Below are 11,096 nucleotides of genomic sequence, written 5' to 3' on the forward strand. Positions count from 1 at the left end.
GGAGAACAAGGCCCTCTGAATTAACTAAGCATGATACATATGTGCTCACAGAGACAGAAAGCAGCAATCAAAGACCTACAGTGGTCTGGTCATGTCTTCTGCATATATATTACAATTATTAGCCTAGTGGGTTTTTATATTTTATGGAACTCCTGAATGTGAGATTGAGTGGGTCTCTGACTCCAGTGACTGTTTGATTTTTGGACTCCACTTATTTGGTTGCCATAGCCAACTTCAATATGATAGTTTTTGCTTTATCTTATTTTACTTTGTCATGTTTGGTCTTTATATATTAGAAGTCTTTCTTTTTTTAGAAAGAGACATAAAAGAAGTGGTTCCAGAGGGAAAGAAAAGTGGGAAGGAACTGAAAGTATTAGAGGGAAGAGACACTGTAGTCAAGATATATTGTATGAGAAAAGAATCTATTTTCAATGAAAGAAAAAAGGAGAAATGAAACTGAATATATAATTTTGCCTAGAAGAATGATCAGCTAGCCAGGAATGTGTTAAACTAAACATAGATGAGTTAACAATGTGATAAAATAATACTTCCAAGTGACTGAATTTTTAAAAATAATATCTATAAAAATCATTTTAAAAAATACCTATTGAATTGAGCTATTAAAATCATGGTAGTCTGCATGGAAAAAGGGTTTTCCTAGAAATAGTTGTTTTTAAGAGCAAAATCCCAGTGCCAAGTATGAGATGAATGCACTTTGAGTTGTTGGCCAGGGAGCCCAGAAGACAATAATACATCTATTGGTATTGCCACAGAAATCAAGCTGGACTGAGCTGGAAACTTCCCCCATGCTGAATGGTTTTCATAGTGTAGGGAGGTTCTGTGCAAGTGATTGAGAGAGAAAACTTCAGCAGTGGTTTAATGCAGTCTTGAACCTTGTGCCACAATACCAACCTTCCAGCCAAGCTGTCTTAAATACATAGCAGTTCCAAGGACAAGGCATCACTTTTTGATTGGATCTTAGGACTGACCCACAGGCATGAATACACACCTTTTATTGATCAAGTATTTAAGGCCTAGGATATCATGGTTATCATCTTAGAATCTACTACCAATGTTTTGTTAAATAAGCTTATAGTTGAATTGCTTTCTAAATACTTACATTTAAACCCACAGATTAGTATAAGTATTAGCCTTAGTCAAAGAACTGTTTTAACAATGGGTAACAGTCAAAGCAATAACTCACAACTGTATTAATATTTTATTTTTTGGAGGAAATATTTTAATCACCTGCTGTAGCTCCAAACTAAATGACACAGAGAATTATTGTATTAATACAATACAAGATCAATACCTGGGAAAATAATCATTTATTCTAATCCTCTCTGCTAGTATTATTATTTCCCAGCCATGTGCCCTGCTTTACTTGCCACATTGGTTCTGTCTGGGTTGTTTCCACTTCATCAGGTCAGTTCTTAATCACCTCTTTTCTCTCCTTCTTCCTTTTCTCCCTTTCCCTCATGGTCTCTACCTATAACCGAAGACCAGGAATGGAAGTTCTGCCTACTCCTCTCTCACCCAGAAATAGGATGTCCAGATTTTTTATTAACCATTCAGAGATAATTGGGAAGCAAAGTTTACTCAGCATCGACCAATGTACGTGACAATGCACCTTTCTGGACTGCAACCAGATCTAGAGGCCCAAAATTCAGCATTTTGATACACAGAGCACCAGACCAACCTCCAACACATAACTCTCCAAAAGGGCTAAGAAGAAGAGAATTCAGTGTTCAGCCCTAAACAGGACATCTATATTACTCACAAAAGACCCAAAGAATATCATAGAAGAGGGTCCATAAAGAAATTAAGAGCCTGGGCCTGGAGAGATGGCTCAACCATTAATAATGTCTCTTGCTCTTATAGAGGACCTGGGTTTGATTTCCAGAGCCACATAGATGGCAATTAACAATCATTTGTAACCCCAGTTGCTGAGGATACAACTTCCTCTTCTAGTCTCTGAGGGCACTGAATGCACAGGAGAATAGATACACAAAATATATACAAACAAAGTACTGAAACATATTTTTTAAAATACTGTAAGATTTGGAAGATGGAGTGAAACACTGTAATATGTTGCCTTCTGGACATAACATGATTTTTGGAAGAGTCAATACACAGCAAATATGATCATATTCACAAGACTTGTGCAGAAGAATAAAGAAAGATATAAAGTTGAAGTTGAAAAGATGTCAAAAATGTAGGTATAGGACTAAGAGACAGTACAAGGGAAGGGAAAATTATTACAATATCTTGTATACAAGTAAGAAATTTTAAATGATAATAATAATTGTAAATAATAAAAAAGAACTAAGTATGGACATCAGGGGCTACATGCATGGCTATCATTCATGTTGTTTTGAGTTCAGTATATAATTATATATCATTTATTGATATATTATGTAATTATATAATAATATATATGATTGAGTATATATTAGAATATCATAATCAAAAATGGAAACCATTTTTCTCATGAAGTACGGATCCCTGAATTTTCAGTTAAACGTATTTAATATTTTGGACTACTTTGTGGTCTTAAGATACACATATACAGTGCATACTTATGAAAACAAATTATTTCATGTTTCTTGTTCATCATCATAACTTTTTTCGGAGCCTTCTGTGACCTTTCCTGTAGTGATTTACAAGATATTTGGTAGCGTATTGTGAACTATAATCAACCATGTATTATGGACAGAAATTACATGTTTATCAAAAACTCTGACATGAAAATGCTGACACCCAATTGGTTAGTATATGAATAACTATTAAGTCACCACAAAAATGCATAATATAAATTAAAATTTATAAAAATAATAATTAAAAATCACATAGCTGACATTAAAAAATAACTGAAAATTATACATAACATTCTCAAAAATTGTTTTCTATTCAATGTTATAAAATAGGTGTCCTATTACTTCAGTATAAATATTACAGAGGAAGGACTCTAATATAAATAAATTAAATATTCCTCTTTATGTATCAGCTATCACCAAGTTAGGCATTTAGCTGAAATTCTACTTATGGATATCAAAGTCATACAATTTGAAGAAACTCAATCTAAATGTTAAGAAAAATAGTTAATTAATAGTCAAATTATAGGAAAAATTATTTGTTTCTGTATACTCCCTATTTGCATATGTAAGCCCTCACTGTATTTTACCTGAAATGCATGGAAAACTATGAATTATAAAATACAAATGAATTAACACTGACCACTAAGAGACAGCTTACATAAGCCTGCCATTTGTAGTTAGCACTGCAGAGGACTCATGGTTAAGTATCTTTATAGTAAACAATTTAATGGCAATGTCATGAAAACATTAGTTTCTTTACTGTTACATCTTTACATGCAATTTTATCATCCATCACAATATCTCTAAGTGTTGAAAACTTCCATGTTTTATATGTCCAATCTTTAATATTATAAAAGTTTTAGAAAGATATTTTTCATAGAAGGTAATCTAGTTCTGTTTGCTTTACTTAAAATAATTCATAATTCCTCTGAGTTTTTCCTTGCATTCTGTCTCAAAGAAGTAATCATTTACCCATCAATAACATCACCAGAAAAAAAATAATAACTTAAGCTTAGCATTAGCTACTAGAAAAAGACAAACTTACCAACTTTACCCAAAACTTCTCCGAAATTAAAGATAAGTTTTGAGGCAAGGCTCAATAGTGTTTCCAAAATCAAAATCAATAGTACAGACTGTGCTGCTGAGCAAGCAAACGTGGTCTGTCAACAAACCTAAAAAAAGATTGTCCGTGAAATCCTAAGTACAAAAGGGAGAAAAGAGAAAGGGAAAAGTAAATACTAACTTACCTCTCCAACTCCAACTTGTATAAATGAGCAAACAAACAAACCTACAGCAGTTCAGTTCAGTGTTTGTCAATTATTTAAAACAAAACAAAACAAACAAACAAAAAAAAACACGCACAAATCTCAAATCTGACTGTTTTGGTTTCAGTTTCTCTTCAGTTGAAAAAAAAAAAAAAAAAAGACCACATTAGAATTTTATAATTTTGTATCACTCTTCCTTTCAATATTCACTCTTTCAAACCTTATATAATCTCTGTCAACATTGTGATCTGAGCTCCACAGTGGCCTGCGAGGGACTGGACACCACCCTGGTGTCCTTAGGCAACCACTGCCTTCCCTCTGCTGATGATTTGTTACCTGTTCTATTACAACGTATTTCGTCATTTTGCTTTCTCAACATGCAACAACCTCTTCTACTTTCAACTTTTCCTCTGAATCATTTATACAAAACTTAGAAGTCTGCTAAAATGAGTTTATAGGTCGTGTTAGTTTGTCACTGAGCAAAAGTGAATCAATAAAATATGAGAGCATAATGGGAACAAATCCATGGAATCAAAGATTGTTTTTACATCTGAGTTTGCCCACCCACAATGTGATAGTTCAACAAAATATTAGAGTCATAGAATTTATAATGTGCTCATTTAGAAAATAATAATTATGATAAAAATGAAAGACAAAAGAACTAAGATGGAATCTGATAGACTAAGACCAGAAGGAAGGAGAGGAGGACCTCCCCTATCAGTGGACTTGGGAGGGGCAATCGAGAAGAAGGGGGAGGGAGGGTGGGGCTGGGAGGGGAGGAGGGAGGGGCTTATGGGGGGATACAAAGTGAATAAACTGTAAAAATAAATAAATAAATAAAGAAAGAAAGAAAGAAATAAATAAATAAGAACTAAGACTAATCACTTAACTTTTTGAGACATTTTGTATGTTTTATCATATACCTGAAAGATGGAATCTTGATCACCTTTACATTTAGAATGAGAAAAGAAAGTCATGGGAAAAGTAGGTAGCAAGACTCGTTCAAAATCATATAATAGGAAATACTACAATCATGCTAAGCCAAGCAGTTAAGCTCCATAGTGACTTCCATCCTCCTAACTTGTCCAATATAACTGAAGCAAAATAAAAAAAGACATTAAAACAACCTTTATGTCCTCTCCATGCATGGTCCTTGGTTGTGGTATCAGTGTCTGCAGCGCCCCAAGGACCCAGGTTTTTGTTTTTGGTTTTGTTTGTTTGTTTCTGGCTCTGTTGATCTCCTTTTGAAGCTCCTGTCTCCTCCAGGTTCTTCCTATTGCCCCCTTCTTTCATAAAATCCCATGCACTCTGCCCAAAGTTTGGCTGAGTCTCAGCCTCAGCTTCGATACCTCGTTCAGTAGAGACTTTCAGAAGCCCTCTGTGGAAGGCTCCTTTCCTGTTCCCTGTGTTCTCCTGCTTCCAGTGTCTATAACATTTGCCCTTCTAAATGAGGGCTGAAAACCCATGCTCAGATGTAGCCCACAGACTCAGTCTCCAAGTAGGTGTCCTAGTAAGAGGATCAGGGACTGTCTCTGGCATGAACTGTCTCTGGCTGGAGCTCTGATCACCTTTCCCTGGGGGATGCAGCCTTTCTCGGCCTCAGAGGAAGATTATGCAGCCAGTCCTGATGAGACCTAATAGACTAGAGTCAAATAGAAGAGGAGGAGGACCTGCCCTATCAGTGGACTAGGGGAGAGGCATAGGGAGAGAAGAGGGAAAGAGGGTAGGATTGAGAGGAGATGAGGGAGGGGCCCACAGCCGGATACAAAGTGAATAAATTGTAATAATAAAATTTTTAAAAAACCAAAACAAAAATAAAATAACACCCAAATTTGTTAAAAAGAAAAAAAAAATAACATTTATGAATTTGACAAAAAACCTTAAAGAACTGAATAAATCCCTTAACAAAAGCTCTAGTAAAAATTGTTATTGGTATGAAAATTGGCTAAATATGAGAATAAATGTCTCCTAAGTAATCTTACTCCCATTGACAGTAGAATACTGCCCTGTTCAAACTCTTTAGAAGACTCACTTTCTGACCTCACATATAAACAACGGTGAAAGCATATGTAATTTTATGTATATGTCCAATTGGTCTTTAATTATTACTTTGTTACTGCTTTATCTATCTCCCAATTTGACTATGTATTTTATTATATTCCTAATTTCCTTGTTTTTACCACTTAAATGATCTTATTAAAACATGAGTGGACAGGAACTCCACAAGGAGAGCAACAGAACCAGAAATTTGAACATAGGGGTCTTTCCAGAGACTCATACTCTAACCAAGTACCATGCAAGGAGATAACCTAGAACCCCTGCACAGATGTAGCCCATGGCAGTTTAGTGTCCAAATGGGTTACATAGTAATGGGAAGAGGGACTGCCTCTGACATAATCTGATTGGCCTGTTCTTTGATCACCTCCCCCTGAGGGGGGAGCAGCCTTACCAGGCCACAGAAGATGGCAATGCAGCCACTCCTGATGAAATCTGATAGACTAAGATCAGAAGGAAGGAGAGGAGGACCTCCCCTATCAGTGGACTTGGGGAGGGGCATGCGCGAAAAAGCGGGTGGGAGGGTGGGATCAGGAGGGGAGGAAGGAGGGACTTATGGGTGGATACAAAGTAAATAAAGTGTAATTAATAAAATAAAATTTAAAAAAAACATAAAATGGTGCAAAGATTTTGAAACTGCTGAGTTTCTAGTCAGAATAAAATATTTTGTAATAGGAAATATTTACCTTGGATGTTCATTTGGCCTCTAATTTATTTTGTGCAAAACTTATACAGTTATATTCATTTTTTGGTCAAAGTTTGAATGAGTACTTTTTGCGATAGCCTTTTATTTTTATCAGTTATTTTATCAATGTTTTTGAATAATACCTGAAAAAGCTTGTCCGTTTAACATAAACAATTTTCTCATATTGGGTTAAACTATTAATATATAGTTGCATTTAAACACATGTTCTTACTGATTTGTTAATTTTTTTAACATCTTGACTACTTACACATTAGTTTTTAATAAACATAATACCCTATTTGCCACAGTAGAAATAATGCACTCTGTTAATGGAAATTATAGCACACGGATTTTCAAAATTCAAAGAAACATCAAGGCTGTTTGCCAGAGAAAATGAAGTGACACTAGGACAAATGAACATTTCTTCTAAGTCTACAGTCACTGTGTTCATTCCTACATCATCCTCATATTTAATTCTAGAAAATAGTATCTTTGAAATAGGAAAACATAATGTATATTTGTTCATATGCTTGCTATTTTTGCTTTCTATTTATGTATCTAATAGCTAAAAAATTCTATCTAGAATCAATCAGGATATTCAAAACACTTTCTAATATTCTTTGGTGACTGTCTCCTTAGACAAATTGTGTTACTTGGTGTTCTAAAACTGACTCTATCTTTTCTTTAGTTTCATGTTTTAAAATTTTTTAATTATTTAGTTTCAATTTAAAAAAATAAATTACTTTACATAAATAGAATTATAAAAACAATTTTTCTTTCAGCATTTTGAAGATATTCTGAGGACACCTGGCTTCTATTGTTTTTCACAAGGATTCTGTGTAAGGTATTTTCCTCAGAATTATTATTCTTTGTGAAATACTTTACTACTTCAAAAAAGTTTGTTTATGACTAGGTGTATGTATTTGTACATACATTGTAGGTGTATGTATATGTACATATATTGTATGTATATACAAATTTGTATCAAATACATGTATTTTTTAAAAGTATGTTTCTTGGAGATGGAGTGATAACCCGGTGGTTAAGAATACTTACTGCACCCATTCCTTCCTTGTACAGAAATTGTGGTATTTTTACACAATGGAATAATACTCAGCAATCAAAAAGGAGGAAATCATGAAATTTGCAGGCAAATGGTGGGATCTAGAAAAGATCATCCTGAGTGAAATATCCCAGAAGGAGAAAGACAAACACGGTATATACTCACTTATATAGACCTATAAGATATGATAAATATAATGAAATCTATACACCTAAAAAAGATAATCAAGAGAGCAGACATGGGGTAAGATTATCAATCCTCGTTTTGAAAGACAGAAGGGATACGCATTGAACATTGACAGGAGTCTACTGAGTGCATTGGAAAGACTCTAACTAGCGGTGTTTTCAAAGCAAAGACTCGTGACTAAACCTTTGGCAGAGTACAGGGAATCATAAGAAAGAAGGGGAGTTAGTCTGATGAGGAAAGGATAGGAGCTCCACAAGGACCAAACATATCTGGGCACAGGGTCTTTTCTGAGACTGACATGCAACCAAGGACCATGTATGAATGTAACCTAGATCCTCTGCTCAGATGTAGCCTGTGGTAGCTCACTAACCAATTGGTTTCCCATAGTGAGGGGAACAAGGACTATTTCTAACAGGAACTGAATGACTGGCTCTTTGGCCTCCCCACCCCCCAAGGGAGGAGCAGTCCTGTTAGGCCACAGAGGAGAGCTATGCAGCCAGTCCTGAAGATACCTGATAAAACAGGATCAGATGAATGGGGAGGAGGTCCCCCCTATTAGTGGACTTGGCAAGGGGCATGGTGGAGATGAGGGAGGGAGGGAGGGACTGGGAGGGAATGAGGGATCGGGACATGGCTGGGGTACAGAGTTAATAAAATGTAACTGATAAGAAAAAAATAAAATAAAATAAAAAATAAAAAAAAAATCTTCTGGAGGTATCTCCATCCCTGATCTTAAGTTGTACTATGGAGCAACAGTACTAAAAACTATATGGTACTGGCATAGAAACAGAATGGTGGATCAATGGAATCGAATAGAAGACCCAGAAATAAACCCACACACTTATGGACAACTGGTTTTTTACAAAGATGCCAAAACCATACAATGGTAAAAACTGGAAAAATAATTTTGACAATAATATCTGGGATTCAATAGGCACTTACTATCAATACAAGTAGCTTTATTTGTAATAGCCAGAAGCTGGAAACAACCAAGATGCCCTTCAACTGAGGAATGGATACAGAAAATATGGTACATCTACACAATGAAATAGTACTCAGCAATAAAAAACAAGAAAATCATGAAATTTACAGGTAAAAGGTGGGAACTGGAAAAGACAGTCCTGAGTGAGATATCCCAGAAGCATAAGGACACACACGGTATATACTCACTCATATAGACATATAATATAGGATAAACCTACTAAAATCTGTACACCTAAACAGACTAATCAAGAGTGAGGACTCTGGCTAAAATGTTCAATCCCTATCCAGAAAGGCAAAGAGATTGGACACAGAAAAAGGAGAAAACAGGGAACAAGTTAGGAACCTGCCACAGAGGGCCTCAGAAAGGCTCTGCCTTGCAGACTATCAAAGCAGATCCTGAGATATATGGCCAACCTTTGGGCAGATTGCAGGAAATCTTATGAAAGAAGTGGGAAATAGTAAGATCTGGAAAGGACAGGAACCCCACAAGGAAAGCAACAGAACCAGAAATTTGAACACAGTGGTCTTCCCAGAGACTCATACTCCAACCAAGTACCAGGCATGGAAATAACCTAAAACCCCTGCACAGATGTACCGCATGGCAGTTTAGTGTCCAAGTGAGTTACATAGTAATGGGAAGAGGGACTGCCTCTGACATAAACTGATTGGCCTGTTCTTTGATCACCTCCCCCAGAGGGGAGAGCAGCCTTACCAGGCCACAGAAGATGACAATGCAGCCACTCCTGATGAGACCTAACAGACTAAGATCAGAAGGAAAGAAAAGAAGACCTCCCCTTCCAGTGGACTTGGGGAGGGGCATGCGTGGAGAAGAAAAAAGAAGGTAGGGATTGGAAGGGGAGGAGGGAAGGAACTGCAGGGGGGGATACGAAGTAAATAAAGTGTAACTATTTAAAAAAAATTTTAAAAAGAAATAAAAAAAATCCACCCATGGATATTTTATATAACAAAAGAAATATCAGAAACATGTGGGGATCCATTACACCTGTTCTGTCTCTAAGCAAAGACACTTGAAGACAATGACACAACTGCCTACCCATCCATTAGGCATTTTGCAGAGAATTACTTAGGTGGATCAACAAGAGAATTTCCATTCATCTTCAGATTTCAGGTCAAGTGTGATTTCTTCAGGCCGGTGCTGCATGGTCCATATTACAATGACACATTAAAATGACACTCAAAACTACCTGTTAAATTGGTCAACACATACTTGCTCTGTGTTTTGTCAGTGCTGTGTTGACTTTCTTAGTCATTTGTTCAGTGAGTAGCATCAACATCTATACCAGCATTTTCTCTGAGTTTGTTTTCAGTACTTACATCCCATGCCTCTTCTTATATTTATTTGCTGGTCTGTAATCCATATATCACTGTGTAAAGTGTAATAATGTAGGACATCTTATTAATCTAGTATTCAAATGTGTATGGCATAAAGGACTGTGAGTGTCATAGTCATGTTTACCAAGTTAACTAAAAAGTACCTTGGTGGCTTAAAGCTGATGAAGAGAAATAACTTGCAAATTGTGGCATAAAGATAAGGTCAATAATCTGATTAGACTTTCGCATAGTTTGCCAATAACAATTGATGTAGTTAAGTGATTACACTGAAACTCAACAAATATAATCACCACTTCATAATGTTTAAAGTGATATAATTTTTTCAAACAAATTAAACCATTTGTTGATACAAAGAAATCCCTATAAAGATTTGTAACCAGAGATTAAAAGTTCACTTTGCTAATCCAAAGCCTGCCTTGTACTGTAATGTAACATTACATCCTTTTTTGTCATACTTGACCACAGTGCTAGAAAAAGGCATAACTCCAATAAACACAGATCAAGTGCTCATGCTGAAAATCTTTGGAAGTCACACCACTTACAAAGGGAAGAGTCTTTCTCTCATTAGGAACTGACCATTAAAGGAAATACCAGAATTATCATAAATGTAATGATAATCATATATCAGATCATGCATCCACCATTTTGTTCATGAAAAATCCTATATCTGTCTTGATTAACTGTGACATCATCTTAATCATATTAGAGGTTTCCAATTTATTTGTCATTTATATCTATATGTACATTGTTGAGAGAAAATTTTTAAATTAAAATTTTTAATTTATGTGAATGTTAATGTTACATTTCCCTTAACTAATTACTTTGTGAGATATGGATACTCATATATGAGCATATGTTTAGATAGATAGATAGATAGATAGATAGATAGATAGATAGATAGATAGATA

The 11,096-nt window shown here is 35.5% G+C and overlaps 2 protein-coding genes across 5 annotated transcripts in view; both read right to left on the bottom strand.

Annotated features, from left to right (window-relative positions):
• LOC129691911 (alpha-amylase 1) overlaps nucleotides 1-4,143 on the bottom strand; it is a 46,011-nt gene extending 41,868 nt beyond the window's left edge. For 2 of the 4 annotated variants that reach the window (XM_055628095.1, XM_055628092.1), the window contains exon 1: nucleotides 3,845-4,143. The gene's annotated coding sequence lies outside the window, so the exon portion shown is untranslated. Of the gene's footprint in view, nucleotides 1-1,388; nucleotides 1,476-3,642; nucleotides 3,721-3,844 lie in introns of those variants that run through there. The other 2 variants (XM_055628093.1, XM_055628094.1) reach the window with 2 other exon arrangements.
• Rnpc3 (RNA binding region (RNP1, RRM) containing 3) overlaps nucleotides 3,642-11,096 on the bottom strand; it is a 71,418-nt gene continuing 63,963 nt past the window's right edge. Inside the window, exon 16 of the transcript XR_008722576.1 lies at nucleotides 3,642-3,794. The gene's annotated coding sequence lies outside the window, so the exon portion shown is untranslated. The remainder of the gene's footprint in view (nucleotides 3,795-11,096) is intronic.

This window comes from Psammomys obesus, unplaced genomic scaffold (assembly GCF_907164565.1).
Source record: "Psammomys obesus unplaced genomic scaffold, mPsaObe1.curated_primary_1811, whole genome shotgun sequence".
Lineage (NCBI taxonomy): Eukaryota > Metazoa > Chordata > Mammalia > Rodentia > Muridae > Psammomys > Psammomys obesus.